The sequence below is a fragment of the Neoarius graeffei genome, chromosome 3 (assembly GCF_027579695.1).
Source record: "Neoarius graeffei isolate fNeoGra1 chromosome 3, fNeoGra1.pri, whole genome shotgun sequence".
NCBI classification, from domain to species: domain Eukaryota; kingdom Metazoa; phylum Chordata; class Actinopteri; order Siluriformes; family Ariidae; genus Neoarius; species Neoarius graeffei.
In genome coordinates, this window is record NC_083571.1 from 91,036,697 (window position 1) to 91,058,474 (window position 21,778).

A 21,778-nucleotide genomic window follows, 5' to 3' on the forward strand; every position below is an offset into this window, starting at 1 on the left:
CAAGGGGAAATCACTACTGTAATGTTCCCTAGAAACTTTGATGGCTGAAGTCGTCGGCGCGGCCACGTCACAATAGTGATATGCCAAAATGGATGGATATTCAGCCTATTATGTTTCAGGAATGGAATTGAAGGAAAATTCCGAGATTTTTTTTAATCCTGGGCTCTATTTTCACATCTCTTTGGGTCCAAATATTTAACTAGGGACAAAAACAATTAAAATTGGTTCAGTATTGAGTTGTAACTGGCAACTGCAAAACAGCTATACAATATAATCCTCTGGTGCAATCATCCACATCAAAATAAACCACTTGTTTTCGCCACTGACAGGCACATAATGTTATTATAACTGTCTGCCAACACAAAAATGATCCCTACAGAGACACACCTGTGTCTGTTTACCTCAGTAAGTGTAAACAAACTGTAGAAAATCACACACACACACACACAAATTGTTTTACCTTTCTGTTCTTCCGGTCCCTGACGCAGCACCCCATTCAGTGCCTATAGTCGATTTTCGCACAGGGGCTGTTTTCTGATGTTTACAAAAGAGATCCTTTCCATGTTGTCAGACACTTGCGCTACGTTCACACTGCAAGGCTTAATGCTCAATTCCGATTTTTTTGTGAGGTCGTTCACATTAACAAATATATGCGACTTGTATGTGATCCTCAGTATGAACGAAAAGCGACCTAAAAGTGTTCCGCATGCGCACTGCAGGATACGACGACGTCACACGCAGTGAGCATGGCCAGTGTTTACGGAAGTAAAACCGCCCGGTTGCGGTATGACTCATCCAATCTAGCTTGAATAGCTGCATCCCCCCAAATGGAAATCAGCTCCCTAACCTCTGCGTCCTTCCATTGAGAAGATTCAGAACCTTCACAGCCCGAAGCGTCCCTCGCACTGATGTCATGCGCAGGGGCGCAGATACGTTTTTTGAACTGGGGGGGACAAAAAACTGGGGGGGGACAAAGCTGCCAGCTAACCAACCCCAACATGCCTGTCAAACTTGTTGTTAGTAACCATAGCAACCAAGCTCGAGCTCGCAACCTGTGCAGTCTGCGCAGCTCAACCAACCGAATATCAGTCTTTGTTTTGTTTTATGTGAGTTGTTGCAACTATATGTATACACTGCTGTGCACCTCAATAAACCGAATGGTAATTAGTCTTTTGATTTTTCCGTGAGGTTTGCCTTATGCAATGAAAGACAGCATAAACGTTTTTTCCTCCCTATAAGTAGGGGGGACCGAACGAGGTGAATTTAAATATGACTCGTCCCACCCTCTATCTGCGCCTGTGATTATGCGCCATGTTGTTGTAACTTTTTTGAGAGACCCGCCGCCTACTTCAGCGCAGAATAGTGACGTTTGTGGCTTGTTGATGACGTGTAAGTCGGATGAATGTGACCTGGCGGTTCAGACTGAAGTCGCATATGAAAAGAGCGGATAGGAATCGGAATTAGCACCACATATCCAAACGGCCTGGGTCGGATTTGAAAAAATCGGATCTGTGTCATTCATATTGTCAATAAAAGATCGGATACAGGTCACATATGGGCGAAAAGATCGGATTTGAGTCACTTCAGCCTGCAGTGTGAACGTAGCCTTACAGTGGTGCTTGAAAGTTTGTGAAACATCATCAGATTTTCACACAAGTCCTAAAAGTAGATAAAGAGAACCCAATTAAACAATTGAGACAAAAATATTATACTTGGTCATTTATTTATTGAGGAAACTGATCCAATATTACATATCTGTGAGTGGCAAAAGTATGTGAACATCTGGGATTAGCAGTTAATTTGAAGGTGAAATTAGAGTCAGGTGTTTTCAATCAATGGGATGACAATCAGGTGTGAGTGGGCACCCTGTTTTATTTAAAGAACAGGGATCTATCAAAGTCTGATCTTCACAACACATGTTTGTGGAAGTGTATCATGGCACGAACAAAGGAGATTTATGAGGATCTCAGAAAAAGCGTTGTTGATGCTCATCAGGCTGGAAAAGGTTACAAAACCATCTCTAAAGAATTTGGACTCCACCAATCCACAGTCAGACAGATTGTGTACAAATGGAGGAAATTCAAGACCATTTTTACCCTCCCCAGGAGTGGTTGACCAACAAAGATCACTCCAAGAGCAAGGTGTGGAATAGTCAGTGAGGTCACAAAGGGTAACTTCTAAGGCCAAGTTTACATTAGACCGTATCTGTCTCGTTTTCTTCGCGGATGCACTGTCCGTTTACATTAAAACGCCGGGAAACGGGAATCCGCCAGCGTCCACGTATTCAATCTAGATCGTGTCTGGTCCGGTGCTGTGTAAACATTGAGGATACGCAGATACGCTGTGCTGAGCTCTAGCTGGCGTCGTCATTGGACAATGTCACTGTGACATCCACCTTCCTGATTCGCTGGCGTTGGTCATGTGACGCGACTGAAAAACGGCGTGGACTTCCGCCTTGTATCACCTTTCATTAAAGAGTATAAAAGTATGAAAATACTGTAAATACTGATGCAAATACTGCCCATTGTGTAGTTATGATTGTCTTTAGGCTTGCCATCCTTCCACTTGCAAGTGGTAAGTGACGCGCATACCCGATATGCACTGAGAGCACACACACAGCGGCTCAGTCCTGAATTACTGCTCGTGCACTTCACTCGCGCGCTCTGTGAGCTGCGCAGGGCCGGAGTGCGCACCCTCCAGAGGGCACTCGCTGTTCAGGGCGGAGTGATTTGGAGCGCAGGATGCCTGTGGAGCCGAGCGTATCCGTGTATTGGCGTTGCTGAGTGCAGGCGAATCGTGTATTGGTGTTGCTGTGTGCATGTTAATCGTTTTAAAAACGTTAATCTGATGATCCGCTGATACGGTCTAATGTAAACCCCACCTAAGCAACTGAAGACCTCTCTGACATTGGCTAATGTTAATGTTCATGAGTCCACCATCAGGAGAACACTGAACAACAATGGTCTGCATGGCAGGGTTGAAAGGAGAAAGCCACTGCTCTCCAAAAAGAGCATTGCTGCTCGTCTGCAGTTTGCTAAAGATCACGTGGACAAGCCAGAAGGCTATTGGAAAAATGTTTTGTGGATGAATGAGACCAAAATAGAACTTTTTGGTTTAAATGATAAGCATTAAGTTTGGAGAAAGGAAAACACTGCATTCCAGCATAAGAACCTTATCCCATCTGTGAAACATGGTGGTGGTAGTGTCATGGTTTGAGCCTGTTTTGTTGCATCTGGGCCAGGATGGCTTGCCATCATTGATGGAACAATGAATTTTGAATTATACCAGCGAATTTTAAAGGAAAATGTCAGGGCATCTGTCCATGAAGTGAATCCCAAGAGAAGGTGGGTCATGCAGCAAGGCAACAACCCTAAGCACACAAGTTGTTCTACCAAAGAATGGTTAAAGAAGAATACATTTAATGTTTTGGAATGGCCAAGTCAAAGTCCTGATCTTCATCCAATCAAAATGTTGTGGAAGGACCTGAAGCAAGCAGTTCATGTGAGGAAACCCACCAACATCCCAGAGGTGAAGCTGTTCTGTCCAGAGGAATGGGCTAAAAATTCCTCCAAGCTGGTGAGCAGGACTGATCAACAGTTACCGGAAGCATTTAGTTGCAGTTATTGCTGCACAAGGGGGTCACACCAGATACTGAAAGATACCACTTCCAGATATGTCTCATCTCATCTCATTATCTCTAGCTGCTTTATCCTGTTCTACAGGGTCGCAGGCAAGCTGGAGCCTATCCCAGCTGACTACGGGCGAAAGGCGGGGTACACCCTGGACAAGTCGCCAGGTCATCACAGGGTTGACACATAGACACAGACAACCATTCACACTCACATTCACACCTACGGTCAATTTAGAGTCATCAATTAACCTAACCTGCATGTCTTTGGACTGTGGGGGAAACCGGAGCACCCGGAGGAAACCCACGCGGACACAGGGAGAACATGCAAACTCCACACAATAAGGCCCTCGCCGGCCACGGGGCTCGAACCCGGACCTTCTTGCTGTGAGGCGACAGCGCTAACCACTACACCACCGTGCCGCCCCTTCCAGATATGTAATATTTGATAATTTTGTGTGTGTATAGTCATGATCAGCTAAATATTCAGGCATTACTTTGGAAATAGACTTTGTTGCTTTATTCTAGTTTACAAAATATTAATATACAAACAAAAAAAAGATATCAGAAGTAGGGGTCGACCAATAATCGGCCTGGCCGATATATCGGGCCGATATTCTGCATTTTTAGGGTTATCGGTATCGGTCATAATTTCCACCGATATGCCGATAACATGACTTTTTGCAGCCATTTCATTCCTATCGCGACTGTCACTGCACGTCCTTTCCTGCACTTGCCTCTCTGAGTTCAAGAACACGGTCCCGCCCACCACAACATCTGATTTGTTTGGCACAAGAGATATAGCCAATCAACACGCGTAGCTAACCGCTGTGAACTATTTCAAGGCGGCCGTATGGGCACTCGGGCAGAAGCAGATCCCACTTCAAGGTAAGGACATGCTGCTTTTGCCACAATAAGTCACAAACACACAAGTTGCAAAAGCACAACATCATTATATGTTTACATTCTTCATCTACTACTTGTTAAAATTGTCCATTTGCATCTGTGTAGCCAGGCAAACTTAGCTTACGGAAGGAAGCACTTGAATTAGCCTACAACCAACTAGTCTCGCTGAAACCACATGTAATGTTGTCCATAGTAAGCAGTCCCCAGCATAACATAGGCTGCAGTCATTTTTAAATCCCCGTCTGGAAACGTTGTGAATGTGTCAGTAGTTCTACTCGAACAGTAGAATGACAGCCATACAGAGAGGTGGTCAAGGGAAGACGCAATAAAACGCAGTGTTTGTGTTCTGTAGGCTAGCGCAAGCCTACTGGCTATTTGTTATGGTGATGAGTAAACTTCATGACGTGACTCGTGCTCAAAAAGCGCATTGCACTTGTATATGTTAGGTAACTTTATAACGCGCTATTTGAACATTTAAACAAGCCAGGTGTGATATGGTGCTAGTCGGCTGTGTAATACTGTAGGGAGTTTGTCAGGACGCTTGTTGTGGGCTCAGTAATTAATTGTGTCATGGATGCACACTTGCTTGGATAAACGGTAATGAACGAAATACATCAATTAAACTCTTCACTTAAATGTTCTTATGCTACTTCACATTGCGCTGTAATGTACTCCTTATAATTCTTCCGCAAGTGATTCTTCTCGCTAGTGCTTCTGATTTGGAAAGCGATATACTCTTAAAGGAGCAGCCGCTCCTTTTAACCAGAGCTTTTAACATGCAGAGCAACTGTGCTTCCTTCACTACAATATAATTCTAAATTGGGAATATTAGGCTTGGGCATTAAAAGCATTAGAATGTAGATGGTTACTTGTTAAGTTGTTACATAATAGGGAGTGATAGCCTACTTTATGTTTGATTTTACTTTTTAAAAAATGCTGCAGGTAGCTCACTACACTTGATTTGTTATTTAAAAACTACTTGAAGTTGGTAAGTCTTACTTAGTTCTTAGTGTAAAAGAATCCAGAGTGTATTTTCATTTATTTTCCACTGAAAATGGTGAGCTGTAATATAGTAGGGAGTGATTTTATTTTTTTATTGGTGAATATTTATTTTATTATTATTTTATTTCTCATTTTATTCTAACTAATGTTTGACTCTATTGTACAAATGCTGCTGGCATCTCCCTGCACAAAATTTCATGTTCAATTTTACAATTAAACATACATTTCATGGATATGAAGGTCTGTGTCAGTGTGTGCTATGTTTAATTTCATGTGAATTATAATGTTTACATTTATCGGTTGTGTTAGGACTAGGACTGTTTTGGCCTCTAGAGGCCGCTGTTATTTCCTTTTCATGTCGTGTTTATTTTGGCCTCTAGAGGCCGCCACTGTTCCTGTGTTTTGTGTTTGTGTTAATTGCCTAATTATCTTCACCTGTGTCCTTTATTAGTTTGTCTATTTATACCCCTGAGTTCAGTCCTCTTGTCACGGAGTCTTTGTGCTGTTATGTTTATCTCCAGTTTCCTTTGTACTGTGTTTTTTGATCTTCCTAGCTTTTGTATTTTTGCACTTTGCTTTTCTTTTGGATTATACTCTTTGGTTTTTTTGTTGTCTTTTGTTTTGCCCTGTATATAGTGTATATAGTTTAAATAAACCTTTTGATTCTTTTTCTACTTCCGCCTCACGCCTCTGCATTTGAGTCATCCCCCTGGTGGCCTAGTGGGGGTTTGCTGGATTATCACACCAACGAACCAGGTTCGAATCCCAGCAAAACCCTAACAGAAAGACTCCGTCATGACCGACTCAGCAGAGGCTGCTTCAACTGTCTACCCGGCCAACCTTCAGGGAATTATGGCAGCTTTGACACGCTTCGGAGCGACCATGGACGCTCATGGACGTACGCTCACCAGCCAACGTGAGGCCCTCGCTCGCCACGAGGAACTGCTTCAGCAAATTGGGAAAACCCTGGCACAGCTGACATCTCTGCCTGCATCTCCTGCTCCTGATCCAGTTCCTGCTCCTGATCCAGCTCCCACTCCTGCTCCAGTGCCTCCTGCAATGCTGCCTTCTTCACCTCGCGAACCCAGCCTTCCTGCACCACAGAGGTATGACGGCAAGCACAGTGAGTGCCGAGAGTTCCTTACCCAGTGTCAACTCACCTTTGAGCTTCAGCCTACCACCTACACTACGGATCGCCGCAAGATTGCCTTTGTGATCACCTTATTAGCTGGTAAGGCGCGAGCCTGGGCTACTGCTATCTGGCAAAGACAGGGACCTGAGTGCTTTGATTTCCAGCTGTTTTCTGAAGAGATGCTTCGGGTCTTCGATCAGGCAGACATCAGTACCGACGCAGCCCGAAAGCTCATGTCCATCCGGCAAGGAGGAAGCGTCGCAGATTACGCCATCTCGTTCCGAACACTCGCAGCAGTAAGTGGATGGAACGAGACTGCCCTGGTGTCAGCCTTCCACCATGGTCTGTCTGACCCCATCAAGGACGGTCTGGCCTCTATTGGATGCCCAAGTGACCTCGAAACCCTCATCTCACATGCTATTCGTCTGGACAACAGGATGAGAGAACGCCACCAAGCCTTGAGCCCCCCCAGCCTCCCTACCTCTACCTGGAGACCGTCTACCTCCTTCAGTGACTGTCCAGAACCCATGCAAGTGGGTCGTACTCGCCTCTCCGCATCTGAGAGGGAGCGCAGAAGGAGGGACAAGTGCTGCATCTACTGTGGCAAGCCTGGTCACTTCCGAGCATCATGTCCCGAACTCTTGGGAAAAGGACCGCCCCGTCCAGCCGAGGGAGGGTTGTGACGGGGCCTACCCTCTCTCCCGGACTCCCTGGCCAAGGAATCTACATCCCGGTCTCCATCTCCTGGGGTGAGTCTGTCCACTCTTGTCAAGCTTTGATAGACTCAGGGGCGGCTGGGAACTTTATGGATATTCACTTCGCCCAAAGCATCAATATTCCGACTGCACCTCTTGAAGTCCCACTGTCTGTGTCTGCCCTCGATGGCCAAGCGTTAGGTGATGGAAGAGTCACCCAAGTTACTTCTCCTGTTTTCCTCCAGTCTCAAGGTCACAAGGAAGAAATATCCCTGCACCTGATTCCTTCACCTGAGTTCCCAGTTATTCTAGGCCTTCCTTGGCTTACTCGCCACAACCCTCGCATAGACTGGGTAACAAGCCAGGTTGTGGAATGGGGCCCTGCATGCCATGCCTCTTGTCTGCTCTCTAGCTCTCCTGTGTCTCCTGCCGAGCCCCCTGATCTCACCGAGTTATCTCAAGTTCCCACAGAGTACTGGGATCTCAAGGAGGTATTCAGCAAGAGCAGGGCCGCCGTTCTTCCTCCGCACCGGGCCTACGACTGTGCCATCGACTTGCTCCCTGGGACTACCCCTCCTCGTGGCAGACTGTTTTCACTCTCTCAGCCAGAACGCAAGGCCATGGAGGAATACCTCAAAGATGCCCTGGTCTCTGGGTTTATTCGACCCTCCACTTCACCTGCTGGAGCCGGCTTCTTCTTTGTCGGCAAGAAGGATGGGGGGCTCCGACCATGTATTGATTACAGGGGCCTGAATAAGATCACTGTGCGCAACCGATATCCCCTTCCGCTGATGTCCACAGCTTTCGACCTGCTCCAAGGCGCCACCGTCTTCACCAAGTTGGACCTACGGAACGCATACCACCTCATCCGTATCCGACAGGGAGACGAGTGGAAGACTGCCTTTAACACCCCGTCTGGGCACTACGAATACCAGGTGATGCCCTTCGGACTCACCAACGCACCAGCTGTTTTTCAGGCCCTAATCAACGACGTCTTAAGGGACATGATTAACCTATACGTTTTTGTCTACCTCGACGACATCCTTATCTTTTCCAAGACCGTGCAGGAGCACCGCCACCATGTCCGCCAGGTTCTCCAGAGGCTGCTACAGAACAATCTGTTCGCCAAGGCCCAGAAATGCGAATTTCATGTTCCCGAGGTCTCCTTTCTGGGATTTATTGTACGGACAGGCCAACTCCAAATGGACCCTGCCAAGACCCTGGCCGTCCGGGATTGGCCTACTCCCAAGTCCGTTAAGGAGGTTCAGCGGTTCTTAGGATTCGCTAACTTCTACCGCAAGTTCATCAGGAACTTCAGTTCTGTGGCAGCACCCATGTCTGACCTCACCAAAGGGACAGGTGGATCTTATGGCTGGTCTCCTCAGGCAGAAAAGGCGTTCAAAGACCTCAAGGACCGCTTCTGCACGGCACCCATTCTGGTTCTCCCGGACACCTCCCAACCATTCATCGTGGAGGTGGACGCCTCGGACAGTGGTGTCGGCGCGGTGCTCTCTCAACGTTCGGAAGGAAAGCTGCACCCCTGCGCTTACTTCTCCCACCGCCTGAGTCCTGCTGAGTCCCGGTACGATGTGGGGGATCGAGAACTGCTAGCGGTCAAACTGGCCCTTGAGGAGTGGAGGCACTGGCTGGAGGGAGCACAACATCCATTCCTGGTTTGGACTGACCACAAGAACCTGGAGTACCTCCAGCAAGCCAAGAGACTGAACCCTCGACAGGCTAGGTGGGCCCTGTTTTTCAGTCGGTTTGACTTCACCCTCTCATACCGCCCCGGCTCCAAGAACACCAAACCTGACGCACTGTCCAGACTGTTCTCTGCCACTAACAGGGAGAATGAAGTCGGGCCTATTATCCCTGTGTCCCGGATTGTGGCCCCTGTCCGCTGGGGTATTGAGGAGGCTGTCCGACGAGCCCAACGCCAGGACCCCGGTCCTGGGACGGGGCCACCAGGCCTCTTGTACGTCCCACATCAAGCCCGGGCCAAGGTTCTCCAGTGGGGTCACTCTTCCCCTCTCACCGCCCACCCGGGAGCTCGGAGGACCCTGGACTTCCTGAAAAGACGCTTCTGGTGGCCTAACATGGAGAAGGAAGTAAGGTCATTTGTCCTGTCCTGTGAGGTTTGCACCAGAACCAAGAACCCACGACAGCGTCCCCAGGGTCTCCTGCATCCTCTGACCATTCCCCGGCGTCCCTGGTCCCACGTGGCAGTCGACTTTATCACGGGTCTCCCTGAGTCACAAGGTAACACGGTCATTTTGGTCTTAGTTGACAGATTCTCCAAGGCCTGCCGCTTCATACCACTGTGCAAACTCCCCTCTGCTCTTGAAACTGCGAAACTTTTGTTTAATCATGTCTTCCGAGTCTTTGGTCTTCCACAGGACATCGTCTCAGACCGAGGGCCCCAGTTCTCCTCCCGAGTGTGGCACGGGTTCTGCAAGGTCATCGGAGCCACTGCCAGCCTCTCCTCTGGGTTTCACCCACAGTCCAATGGTCAGACGGAGAGGCTCAACCAGGACCTGGAAACCACCCTGCGAGGCCTGGCTATGGATAACCCGACATCGTGGAGCACCTGGCTGCCATGGGCGGAGTACGCCCACAACACCCTGCAGTCATCGGCCACCAAGCTGTCGCCATTCCAGTGCCAATTCGGGTTCCAGCCACCTCTGTTCCCGGACCAGGAGGAGGACGCGGGGGTGCCCTCGGTCAACCAATATGTGAGACGGTGTCGCAAGACCTGGAGCAAGGTCAGGAAGACCCTCATACAGACCTCCAGAACCAACCAGACTCAGGCCAACCGCCATAGAAGACCTGCACACGCTTTCCGCCCTGGGCAGCGTGTTTGGCTGTCCACTAAGGACCTTCCACTGCGGGTGGAGAACCGCAAGCTTGCTCCTCGCTACATTGGCCCCTTCAAGGTGGTGCGCAGGGTGAACCCTGTCTCCTACCGGCTCCAGTTGCCCCGGACTCTGAGGATCAACCCCACTTTCCATGTTTCCCTGTTACGGCCCGTACTGACATCTACGTATGCCCCTGCCCCTAGGAACCCCCCACCCCCCCGCATCTTCCAGGGGCAGACTGTGTTCACTGTGAATCGCCTGCTTGACTCCCGCCGGGTCCGCGGCGGGTTGCAATATCTGGTGGACTGGGAGGGCTATGGTCCTGAGGAGCGCTGCTGGGTTCCTGCTCGGGATGTCCTTGATAAAGAACTATGTCGGGACTTCCATTCGGCCCATCCGGATCGCCCTGGGAACGTCAGGAGACGCTCCTAGAGGGGGGGGTCCTGTTAGGACTAGGACTGTTTTGGCCTCTAGAGGCCGCTGTTATTTCCTTTTCATGTCGTGTTTATTTTGGCCTCTAGAGGCCGCCACTGTTCCTGTGTTTTGTGTTTGTGTTAATTGCCTAATTATCTTCACCTGTGTCCTTTATTAGTTTGTCTATTTATACCCCTGAGTTCAGTCCTCTTGTCACGGAGTCTTTGTGCTGTTATGTTTATCTCCAGTTTCCTTTGTACTGTGTTTTTTGATCTTCCTAGCTTTTGTATTTTTGCACTTTGCTTTTCTTTTGGATTATACTCTTTGGTTTTTTTGTTGTCTTTTGTTTTGCCCTGTATATAGTGTATATAGTTTAAATAAACCTTTTGATTCTTTTTCTACTTCCGCCTCACGCCTCTGCATTTGAGTCATCCCCCTGGTGGCCTAGTGGGGGTTTGCTGGATTATCACACCAACGAACCAGGTTCGAATCCCAGCAAAACCCTAACAGGTTGCACATATCGGTTATCGGCATCCCAATTCCATAATAATCGGTATCGGTATCGGCCCTGAAAAAAACATATCGGTCGATCCCTAATCAGAAGTACTGATATTTAAAACCAAATGACATGCACTCTTTTAGAAATACACACTAAAAAGAGGAGAAATCAGTGTGACCTCTAACACTAAGCTTGAAAGAACAGAATCCATGACAACAGGGCATCCAGTAGTAATCTTTTAACACTCATAATAAATCGCTTAATTTTCCCTTCTTTTCCACATTAACTGATTAAACTCCTAACAGCTAACAGGTTCTTCGGACCTGTTAGCGGGTCAGGATTTCTTATTCTCATAACTACATGCTTTTCCTGTTTGTTTTTTTTTCCATATTCACAGAATACACACCAGATATGACATAAAATTGAGATGTGGAAAATTTCTGTGTGAAATTTTTGCACACAGACAGGGCACAACATTAGGGCGTCACAGTGGTCCACACTGTTGCTGCACAGCAAGAATATTCTGGGTTCAAGCCCAGTGGCTGGCAGGGGCCTTTCTGTGTGGAGTTTCCATGTTCTGCCCGTGTCTGTGCGGTTTTACTCTGGGTGCTCCGGTTTCCCCCACAGTCCAAAGACATGCAGTTAGGTTAACTGGCTACTCTAAATTGTTTATAGTTGTGAATGGTTATTTCCCAAGTCTGGAAATGGGAGGGTGGTGGCAGGAAGGGCATCCGGTGTAAAACTATGCTTCGATTTATATGACGTGGATCAATAGAGTCCACATGGCAGCGACCCCACACACGTAAGTGGGACAAGCTGGAAGAAGTGAGTGAGACAGCGCTTGACATTAATTTTTTATTCCACTTGTCCAGTCAGACAAGCAGCAAGATGTTTCACTTGTCCTGACCGTAACCTTTTTATTACTATGTATTTCCTAGTTCAGTGAAAGGAAAGTGGTTAACAAAGTTTATCAAAAAGCAGGTATAGTTATGATAACCATTATGCTTCAATGATTTATAATTTTTTCATAAAACTCAAACTTTAACTGCAACAAAAAACAAAAACTATCCAATGCCCCATTGTGGTGCATGTGTTGTTATAACCTGTTACCTGATATGCAATTTGAAGAGTTGGGATTGTCGTCTTTCACTTTCATTCAACAAAATGAAGCCGAAAGAAAACAAGTTGGACATGATAAGGGGGACAGAATCATGTTGTGAATGAAAACAAACTGCAAGTGAATTTGGTACTGTCGTAAAATTCCTGTGAAATATTTTCTACATTTGCTATGGTTAATGTGTACCATACAAAAGAAAAATACAATGAATGTCTGAATGAAATGAAGTTTTACCACAGATATTTATTTTATTGAGGTATTTGGATGCCATTTCTCCAATTTCAATGTATTCAACATCTAATAATCTATAATTAGGTATTACGACGTGGTTATTTTTTACACATGCACCTGCTGTGCTCGACTTCTCCGGAATTTCGTAAACAATAACTCAGCTGGATCGAGGTGATTGAACTAGTTTTGCTGGAACTTTATTGATGTCACTCTTGAATAATAAAAATGGTGATTTTCACCAAATATTTAACTTGTCTTGTTGGACATGCAGATGCAGATTTGACTTGTCCGGACCAAACATTTGGTTGACCCGGACAGTCAGACTACCGTTAATGTCGACAAAGTGTGCACACCAAGTCTGATGCAAATTTTGAAAATACTTTGTGTTCTGTTAGGTTTCTTCACCTCTTGCCCTCAGCCTCAGCCGGAGCGATTACCATCTCGAGATCAGTCCCCCCATGTCACCCAGAGCTCTGGGGGTGAGTCGCGAAAAAAGACAGGAACCCCATAAAGTTCGCAATCTTTATTCACAAGCCCCCAAAGAAGCAAGAAAATACAGGGGATTTTATATATGTGTGTTATCTGTGTGGATGAATTGACATCACTGCAGCTGTGTGTGTGTGTGTGTGTGTGTGTGTGTGTGTGTGTGTGTGTGAGTATGACATCATTTTGATATCTGTGTCTATGTGTGTGTGTGAAGGAGTATGACATCACTGAAGACCTTGGCGCTGTGTGTGTGTGTGTGTGTGTGTGTGTGTGTGTAACTCTTGAATCAATCATAAACATAATGACACATTTCAAAATGTTCTGATAATATGATATGATAGCAATGTACGAGACAGATTTTAAAGGCCATTGCTTATGCACACCCTTAGGTCAGATATAGCACAGGGCAATATGTACTTACGATAGTAATGGAATTTCTAAACACAGATACTATGTCTAGTCTACGAAGTCTCGTCGAAGAAGGTCACATACATCAGAAATTAATGCCTTCTTGAAATAGTTTAAAATAGTCTAATAGCTAAAGGATGAAAAGCTAAAATATTAAAATCATAAATTCTTAACAATTCCCCCTCTTTGATACTAGATTAGACTAGTATCACACCCCAGTATTCTGATCATATATGTGATTACATCGAGAATTAGGATTAGATGTATGCTTGAGTTAATCCTTGCTCTTCTTGACGTGTATTGGTGCTCAGAGGGCGGGCATGCTCTATCAGCCCTCGGCCCACCTCACCGGAGCTTAGAGAAACTCGAAACCTCTTAATTTGTCCCAAATACACACTACTTCCTTCAGAGTAATTTGTTCTAAAACAGTGAGGGAAAATTAAATTAGAGGGCATATCTGCAGAGTAGTGAGAACAGAGTCCTGTAAGAATACAGAGCATAGAGGCAAAGGTGGACGTGTAATAATAGTAGAAGGCGGCATCAGATGACAGACATAACAACTTCCATTCGTGTGTGCTCGTGCAGTCCAGTTAGCGAATTGCCAAAAGATGTTGTCTTGAGGTCCAGCTCAAGCGGGTAACCCTGCTCCGAGCAGCAGTAGAGTGGTCACGAAGCTCGTGATGAGGATTTTCATGGTTGTAGTGAGGATGACTGGTCCCAGACGGGGCGCGAGAGCTCTTCCCCTCTTTGTTCACGGCTTCTTGCAGGAAGTGATCTGAAGATCCTCAGCTCCTACTTAGTCCCTGTACAGAGTTTAGAGAGGAGAGAGAGACTAGAGAGGGACACAGAGAAAACGTTAATAGCAAACTTGTCAGTGTAACACAGCTTTGTTTTGGAGCCTTCTTCAATCGCGTGGCATGGATCCACTGTGGAAAAAGATCAGTTAAAACAGCAGTACGAGTAATGGTGACTATTTCTGCAGGTCCACTATATCTAGGTTCTCCCAATTGTCCAAATCGTTTAAAAAGTCACACCAGCACCTTGTCTCCCACGTGAAAGGGGTGTGTGGGTGCTGCTGGTGGAGACGATATTGTACTATTGACCTTGGCACAAATTTTATGCAACTTATCTATAGACCCTTTTCAGTCACGTGACCTTCGTAAACGCGACCACCATTTTGGACATGTAGCGGACTTCGGCTCGAATTGGTTTGAATGCGAGGAAGGCGACAAACGGAGAACATATAAGAAAAAGGAGCGAGATGCAGAAAACACCTTCGCTATCCAGCAACGTAGGGCATTTACAGGGCGAGCAGCGGGAGAAATAACAACAGTAACGACACATTAGCAACGCCATACAGAAATAACGGTTTATGGCACAGACCCTTTCGGTTCTCGCTCATCTAGCTGCTACAATGACTGCTTAGATTGCAACAATAATACCTAACACATATTTAAGTATCCGTCGTAAAGACGTGAAACTCGTCGAGTGACAAGTGTGTTCATTGATAAGCTAACACAATCTAAAAGTAGACATACCATCACACTGCCCTGGCGCTGTGTACAGTTTACCTTCTATGGTTTGTGCACTCACTATTTGCCATTACTTTCTCCAACCGTTGTTACAGATTACAGGGAACGGCCTGGATTTAAGAGACAAATACATGTTCCTCTTGTTTTGAACACTTATTTGTAGGCAATGCTTAATTTGTAAAGTGGGAGGTCCCGGAGTGCAGAGGATGAGCGGCTCCGGTGCGGGGAAAAAAAGAGGGGGGGAGGGGGGCGCGGCGCTGCGCTTCTGGGCATGTTTTGTAATAACACTGCAAATTAAGTTCATCTGCAGATATTTTGTGGATGTCGTTTCATGAGAGAAATCACCAACAAGACAGATATCAAAATCAGACATTAACACTAAATAAACTTGCATTTTTTTATTTAATTATTTGTGTTTTTTTTTGTTACATAGTCAAAAGAGGTGTCGGATCACCGGATCCAGTGTAAATAGCTGCCGGAGCCAACACCCGAGGTTCCGGAGCGCGCTCTGGCTTGCTCCCCCTCAAATTAAGCGCGGTTTGTAGGACACTGCCTCTGATCTGTCCTACAGTCTACCAACAGCAAAGGAACACAACGCTAGCTAATGTCGTTAGCTAATAGCTACTATAGAAGAACAAAGAGGTTACAATGGGTTATTTTAGCCTATTTGGTTACACACTCGCCGCCACAGAATGTTAACAGCAATGTAATGCCTTTTCTGGCTAATTTTATTCGTCTTACCTCCAACAAAGTGGTCACTGCACAAGCGCTGGTATGCCGAGGGCTGACAATCTTTCCTGTTTATGGCCGCTATCCATCTTCTCCGTCGGTCAGCATCTACCGGGATCCGATAAAATGATAACCCTTGCCTTGTTTGTTGATGGTTACTACATCCAGGTGCACAACAATATAGTGGCATGATGGAAGTCTTGCTGAAAATAAACACTTTCTTTGCTGCCGTTCCTCAATGCTGGCTGTGGTAAACTACTGGTAGTACATGTCCAAAATGGCGGCCGCGTTTGTCATGACGTCACGTGAAAAGGGTCCATAAGGGCTGCAGAATACTCGTCCATATGTGTTTTCAAATCAGAGGAATAGAAATCAGATACTATGTCTAGTCTACGAAGTCTAGTCGAAAAAGGTCACATACATCAGAAATTAATGCCTTCTTGAAATAGTTTAAAATAGTCTAAAAGCTAAAGGATGAAAAGCTAAAATATTTTTTACTCGTTTCATTCTGGTTCCGCACTGCGACTGTCATTCTGTCAAGAAAGTGAACGTTTTTGGTGCATCCATTGGAAACAAGACGGAGGATTTCATAATTTTGCTCAAGAGTTGAAGCTGTACTATGATTGGGTCAGATAATATTTTAGGATGACTATGGTGGCGTTCAAGGCTCTCTTGGGCATCCTGGCTCTTTGCCTGAGAAAACTATATATGAACAACAGAGAACCCATTGATCCAGAACAATGCTTGGCAGTGTGTTTGAGGTAAGATGATTTTCTATATTTTGGCCACACAATGATGAAATGACTTTAATATTCGAATACCCTCTTCCTTCACCAGCAGATGTAAATATTCATTGTTTTCCGATAAATCCCCCTCTCTTCATTTCAGCACCAGAAATGAATGTCAGGCTACAATACTCATGGGTTTTGAATGATGTTTCTCAGGAACCCTCATTTGATTGGGCAGGTAATAAGTTCCCCATGCAAAATTTGTACACATGTATTTCAGGGTTCTAACTAGACCAAAATATCAGCGTAGTGGCACCAGTCATAATGACCGGGGATTCGGGGGCCGCCTTAGGCCCCTGAAAGCTCACAGGTTCTACATGCTTGGAGATGCATTCTAGTGCATTTCCTGGCACTTTGCAGGCCTCCATGAAAGTCAGTCTTTTTTGATGATGATGGATGAACCCTTTATTGTCATTTAGTCACAAGTACCAGCGAAATTAGCCATCAACCCGTCCGTACATATACATACCAGGGCTCGAAATTCACGGTGGTCCGGTCACCCGAGGCGACTTAATTTGTCATTTGGTGAGTAATTCCTGCCACTAGCCAGCCCGGCTGGCTAGTTGAAAATAAAAAAGATATATTAAGCGAAGATTCAGACACACCGTCAACTAAAGCCGCCACGTATTAAGCGTGTGCCGTGTCTGTGTTAATCGATGTGTTTATCGGCAGGACGGTCAGGCTGTCTGTTTTTTCACTACTGCGCATGCATATAACAGACATCCCAAGTCTCCCGGAAGTTCCGGGAGTCTCCTGCATATTGATAGTGGCTCCCTGATGCCCGCAAATTGGATAATATCTCCCGGAATCTAGAGCAAGCGAGCAATGTGAAACATTAATGTCTGCATCGCGCATATGACGGAGTGCGCGAGGGAGCGAGAGAGAGACTGCATGTGTGCCTGTTCATGAAGCGCATGCTAGACAAAGAGCATCCTGATTGGTTTCCAGACATCCCAACCTGCATCCCCCCCCCGCTGATGGGGAAAAAAGTCCAATATATGATTATTTGTTGATATTATATTATGGTGCTCTGTGTTGTTCTCATTTATGTATTTAACAACAGTATCAAAATACTCCGGCTCTTGAAATAAATGCACATTAGTCATGAACAATGGTAACTACTCTCTTTTGTGTTATTTTTGACAGAAATAAAATTCATACATGAAAAAATTTTGGCTAGTTTATTTTCTGTTTGGCTAGTTACTTTGGAAGGTAACTAGTCCAGCTGGCTGGTGAAAAATATACGAATTTCGAGCCCTGCATACATACAATTGACACAGGGAGAGTAGAATTTTGGTAATATTGAGATTTTTTTGCCAAAAGTTGCTGTGATTGTTTTAGGGGTCGACCGATAATCAGCCTGGCCGATATATCGGGCCGATATTCTGCATTTTTAGGGTTATCGGTATCGGCCATAATTTCCACCGATATGCCGATAACATGCCTTTTTGCAGCCATTTCGTTCCTAACGCGACTGTCACTGCACGTCCTTTCCTGCACTCGCCTCTCTGAGTTCAAGAACACGGTCCCGCCCACCACAACATCTGATTTGTTTGGCACAAGAGATATAGCCAATCGACACGCGCAGCTAAACACTCTGAACTGTTTCAAGGCGCCCGTATCAAGGTAAGGACACGCTGCTTTTGCCGCAATAAGTCACAAACACACAAGTTGCAAAAGCACAACATCATTATATGTTTACATTCTTCATCTACTACTCGTTAAAATTGTCCATTTGCATCTGTGTAGCCAGGCAAACTTAGCTTACGGAAGGAAGCACTTGAATTAGCCTACAACCAACTAGTCTCGCTGAAACAGCATAACGTAGGCTGCAGTCATTTTTAAATCCCCGTCTGGAAACGTTGTGAATGTGTCAGTAGTTCTACTCGAACAGTAGAATGACAGCCATACAGAGAGGTGGTCAAGGCAACTTTATAAAGCGCTGTTTGAACATTTAAACAAGCCAGGTGTGACTAGTATTTATAATTCTTGCGCAAGTGATTCTCCTCGCTAGCGCTTCTGATTCGGAAAGCGATATACTCTTAAAGGAGCAGCCGCTCCTAATAGGGAGTGATAACCTACTTTACTGAATGTTTGATTTTACTTTTTAAAAAATGCTGCAGGCAGCTCCCTACACTTGGTTTGTTATTTAAAAACTACTTGAAGTTGGTAAGTCTTACTTAGTTCTTAGTGTAAAAGAATCCAGAGTGTATTTTCATTTATTTTCCACTGAAAATGGTGAGCTGTAATATAGTAGGGAGTGATTTTATTTTTTTATTGGTGAATATTTATTTTATTATTATTTTATTTCTCATTTTATTCTAACTAATGTTTGACTTTATTGTACAAATGCTGCTGGCATCTCCCTGCACAAAATTTCATGTTCAATTTTACAATTAAACATACATTTCATGGATATGAAGGTCTGTGTCAGTGTGTGCTATGTTTAATTTCATGTGAATTATAATGTTTACATTTATCGGTTGCACATATCAGTTATCGGCATCCCAATTCCATAATAATCGGTATCGGTATCGGCCCTGAAAAAAACATATCGGTCGATCCCTAGATTGTTTTTGGTTGAAGACTTATTATAATTAAAGGTAGACTGCCTTTCAGATTTTTCAAGTGTAGGTCGTAAAAAGAATTTTCCCTGACACCCAATTATTTTTGTTTCGTGGACCGAAAGCTACTGTATTCAAATCACAGACCTCCTACTTTATTAGGTTTTTTTCTTAAATAGAACAATTCATGAATTTTGGGCCACGTGGCCCTAAATTCTCCACTAATTTTTCCTGCTTCACCATGACCCAATTCAAGATACTAGGTCATGCATTATATGGTGGGCTTTCCCCATTCGCGCAAGGCATTGTAGGATACAAATTTGAAACAGAAGAGAAAAATGGAGGTTTTGAGTGTGCAAATGAAATGTGGAAGACCAACTACAGTAACAGAAAGCAAAAAGAAAAGACATTATGTTATAAAGGAAAGAAAATGCAGGACCAAACTAATAAATATTGGTGGTCAGCAAGCACCTTGGTGTGATCAGCTGTTCGTTTAGCGACAGAATGATATACTGTAACTGTCAGTACATGGTCAAGGTAAACCTGTGCACACAGACTTCCTCTGTCTGCTTGACTGCACAAAGTGAGCAATTTCATGCATATTGCTAGGGAATCCCCTCAAATTAAATAACTTCCCAGCCACAGAATGGCGTGTGGTTTTTTTTTTAGATATTACAGAAATAAACATATATCACAATGATCACATTTCAGAGGGAACTAAATTTCACCAATTTTAGGAAATCGAAAGGCTGTCTAGCTTTAATATTCAACAATATTAGTGACATATTTATGGAATAAGAATAAAACAACCAGTTGATGTTCACCAAGTGTCAGCTTTATTTTCAGCTTCAGCCATTCAATTACAAGATATGACTATCCAGATCTAACTTGTATCATACCTTCCCCTACTGACCGTTACTCCGACGGTTTCAATGCACTGTGTTGCGTCATAAAAAAAAAATTTCTGGGGATCGGCACGTATTCCGTGCATGGCGCGTAAGTGCCTCTTAACATGGATGGCGCTTTACCGCGAACACAGCATAAGGAAGGAGGTAAACCGGACTAGCATGATCAGTGACAATCTCCACACAGAACTACTCAGGCAGCTATGTACTGGGCACTTACGTGGACGGGAAGTGGAGTATGTCCAAATGTAGAACATTCGCATAGCGGCGCGTTGTTGCTGCCGCGTGGGAATTAAAAGAGAAAATTAAACAAAAGACCATATTTTCAAGATTGACAAGTCTTTTTATTAGTGTAGCAGCAACTTTTACAGACGTGTAGCGATAAGGAAACATTGCGTATCGGCCCGATACGCTGAAAAAGCCTAGTTAGAACTCTGGTATTTAACAACCTGCGTGATTTCGTGCGAACAGTTTGTCCGAAAATTCAGACCTGGTGTGCAAGTCCTACATGACCTTCAAGGGACATTATGAAAAACTCACTTTTTCAGTGATTGTGCACATACATTTGGGTATCTGGAGCCTACCAACCTACAAACTCTGAAATCAGACAACCCAGTTAATTTCTATTTCAGAAAACCTTTGCTTCAACAAGCCTTTCAGATTTGGCTCCCCTTTCTGTGTCACAAGTGAAGCTCATTAGAATTATGCTGTCCCCTCATCTGAGTATCTCCACTCACGGCTTGAGACCTGCCTTTGAGAATAAATATTCATGAGGCAAGTAATACCTGATTGGCTGGCAGAAGAGGGGGTGGTGTGAGCAGTGAACAGGGCTGTTTAGACAGGATGAGAAGGGAGCTGTGGTGTTTTATCATTGTGATATTTTCACCAAAGCATGTCACAGACATTTCATTCAGACCTCAGGGAACTGTGTCAACTTGTGGAAAAGGGGTATAATATGTCACCTTGTTGTAAGATAATGCAGGCTGTGACTTGAAGGGGTTACATACTTAATTTTTTATATAAAAGTTTCTCAACTAAGAGGTCTTCATTATACAGCTGTATTGTTTTATACATGAAATTCATCCAGTGCCTTGTTTTGCAAAACAAAATATTGTAATATGTAATGCACTGCAGTTTTTGAACATGTATAGTACAACCCCGATTCCAAAAAAGTTGGGACAAAGTACAAATTGTAAATAAAAACGGAATGCAATGATGTGGAAGTTTCAAAATTCCATATTTTATCCAGAATAGAACATAGATGACATATCAAATGTTTAAACTGAGAAAATGTATCATTTAAAGAGAAAAATTAGGTGATTTTAAATTTCATGACAACAACACATCTCAAAAAAGTTGGGACAAGGCCATGTTTACCACTGTGAGACATCCCCTTTTCTCTTTACAACAGTCTGTAAACGTCTGGGGACTGAGGAGACAAGTTGCTCAAGTTTAGGGATAGGAATGTTAACCCATTCTTGTCTAATGTAGGATTCTAGTTGCTCAACTGTCTTAGGTCTTTTTTGTCGTATCTTCCATTTTATGATGTGCCAAATGTTTTCTATGGGTGAAAGATCTGGACTGCAGGCTGGTCAGTTCAATACCCGGACCCTTCTTCTACGCAGCCATGATGCTGTAATTGATGCAGTATGTGGTTTGGCATTGTCATATTGGAAAATGCAAGGTCTTCCTTGAAAGAGACGTCATGTGGATGGGAGCATATGTTGCTCTAGAACCTGGATATACCTTTCAGCATTGATGGTGTCTTTCCAGATGTGTAAGCTGCCCATGCCACACGCACTAATGCAACCCCATACCATCAGAGATGCAGGCTTCTGAACTGAGCGCTGATAACAACTTGGGTCGTCCTTCTCTTCTTTAGTCTGA

At 44.7% G+C, this 21,778-nt stretch overlaps 1 protein-coding gene across 2 annotated transcripts in view; it reads left to right on the top strand.

Annotated features, from left to right (window-relative positions):
• The window catches only part of cdh2 (cadherin 2, type 1, N-cadherin (neuronal)), an 87,212-nt gene that overhangs the window by 12,614 nt on the left and 52,820 nt on the right, over positions 1-21,778 (top strand). The window lies entirely within an intron of this gene.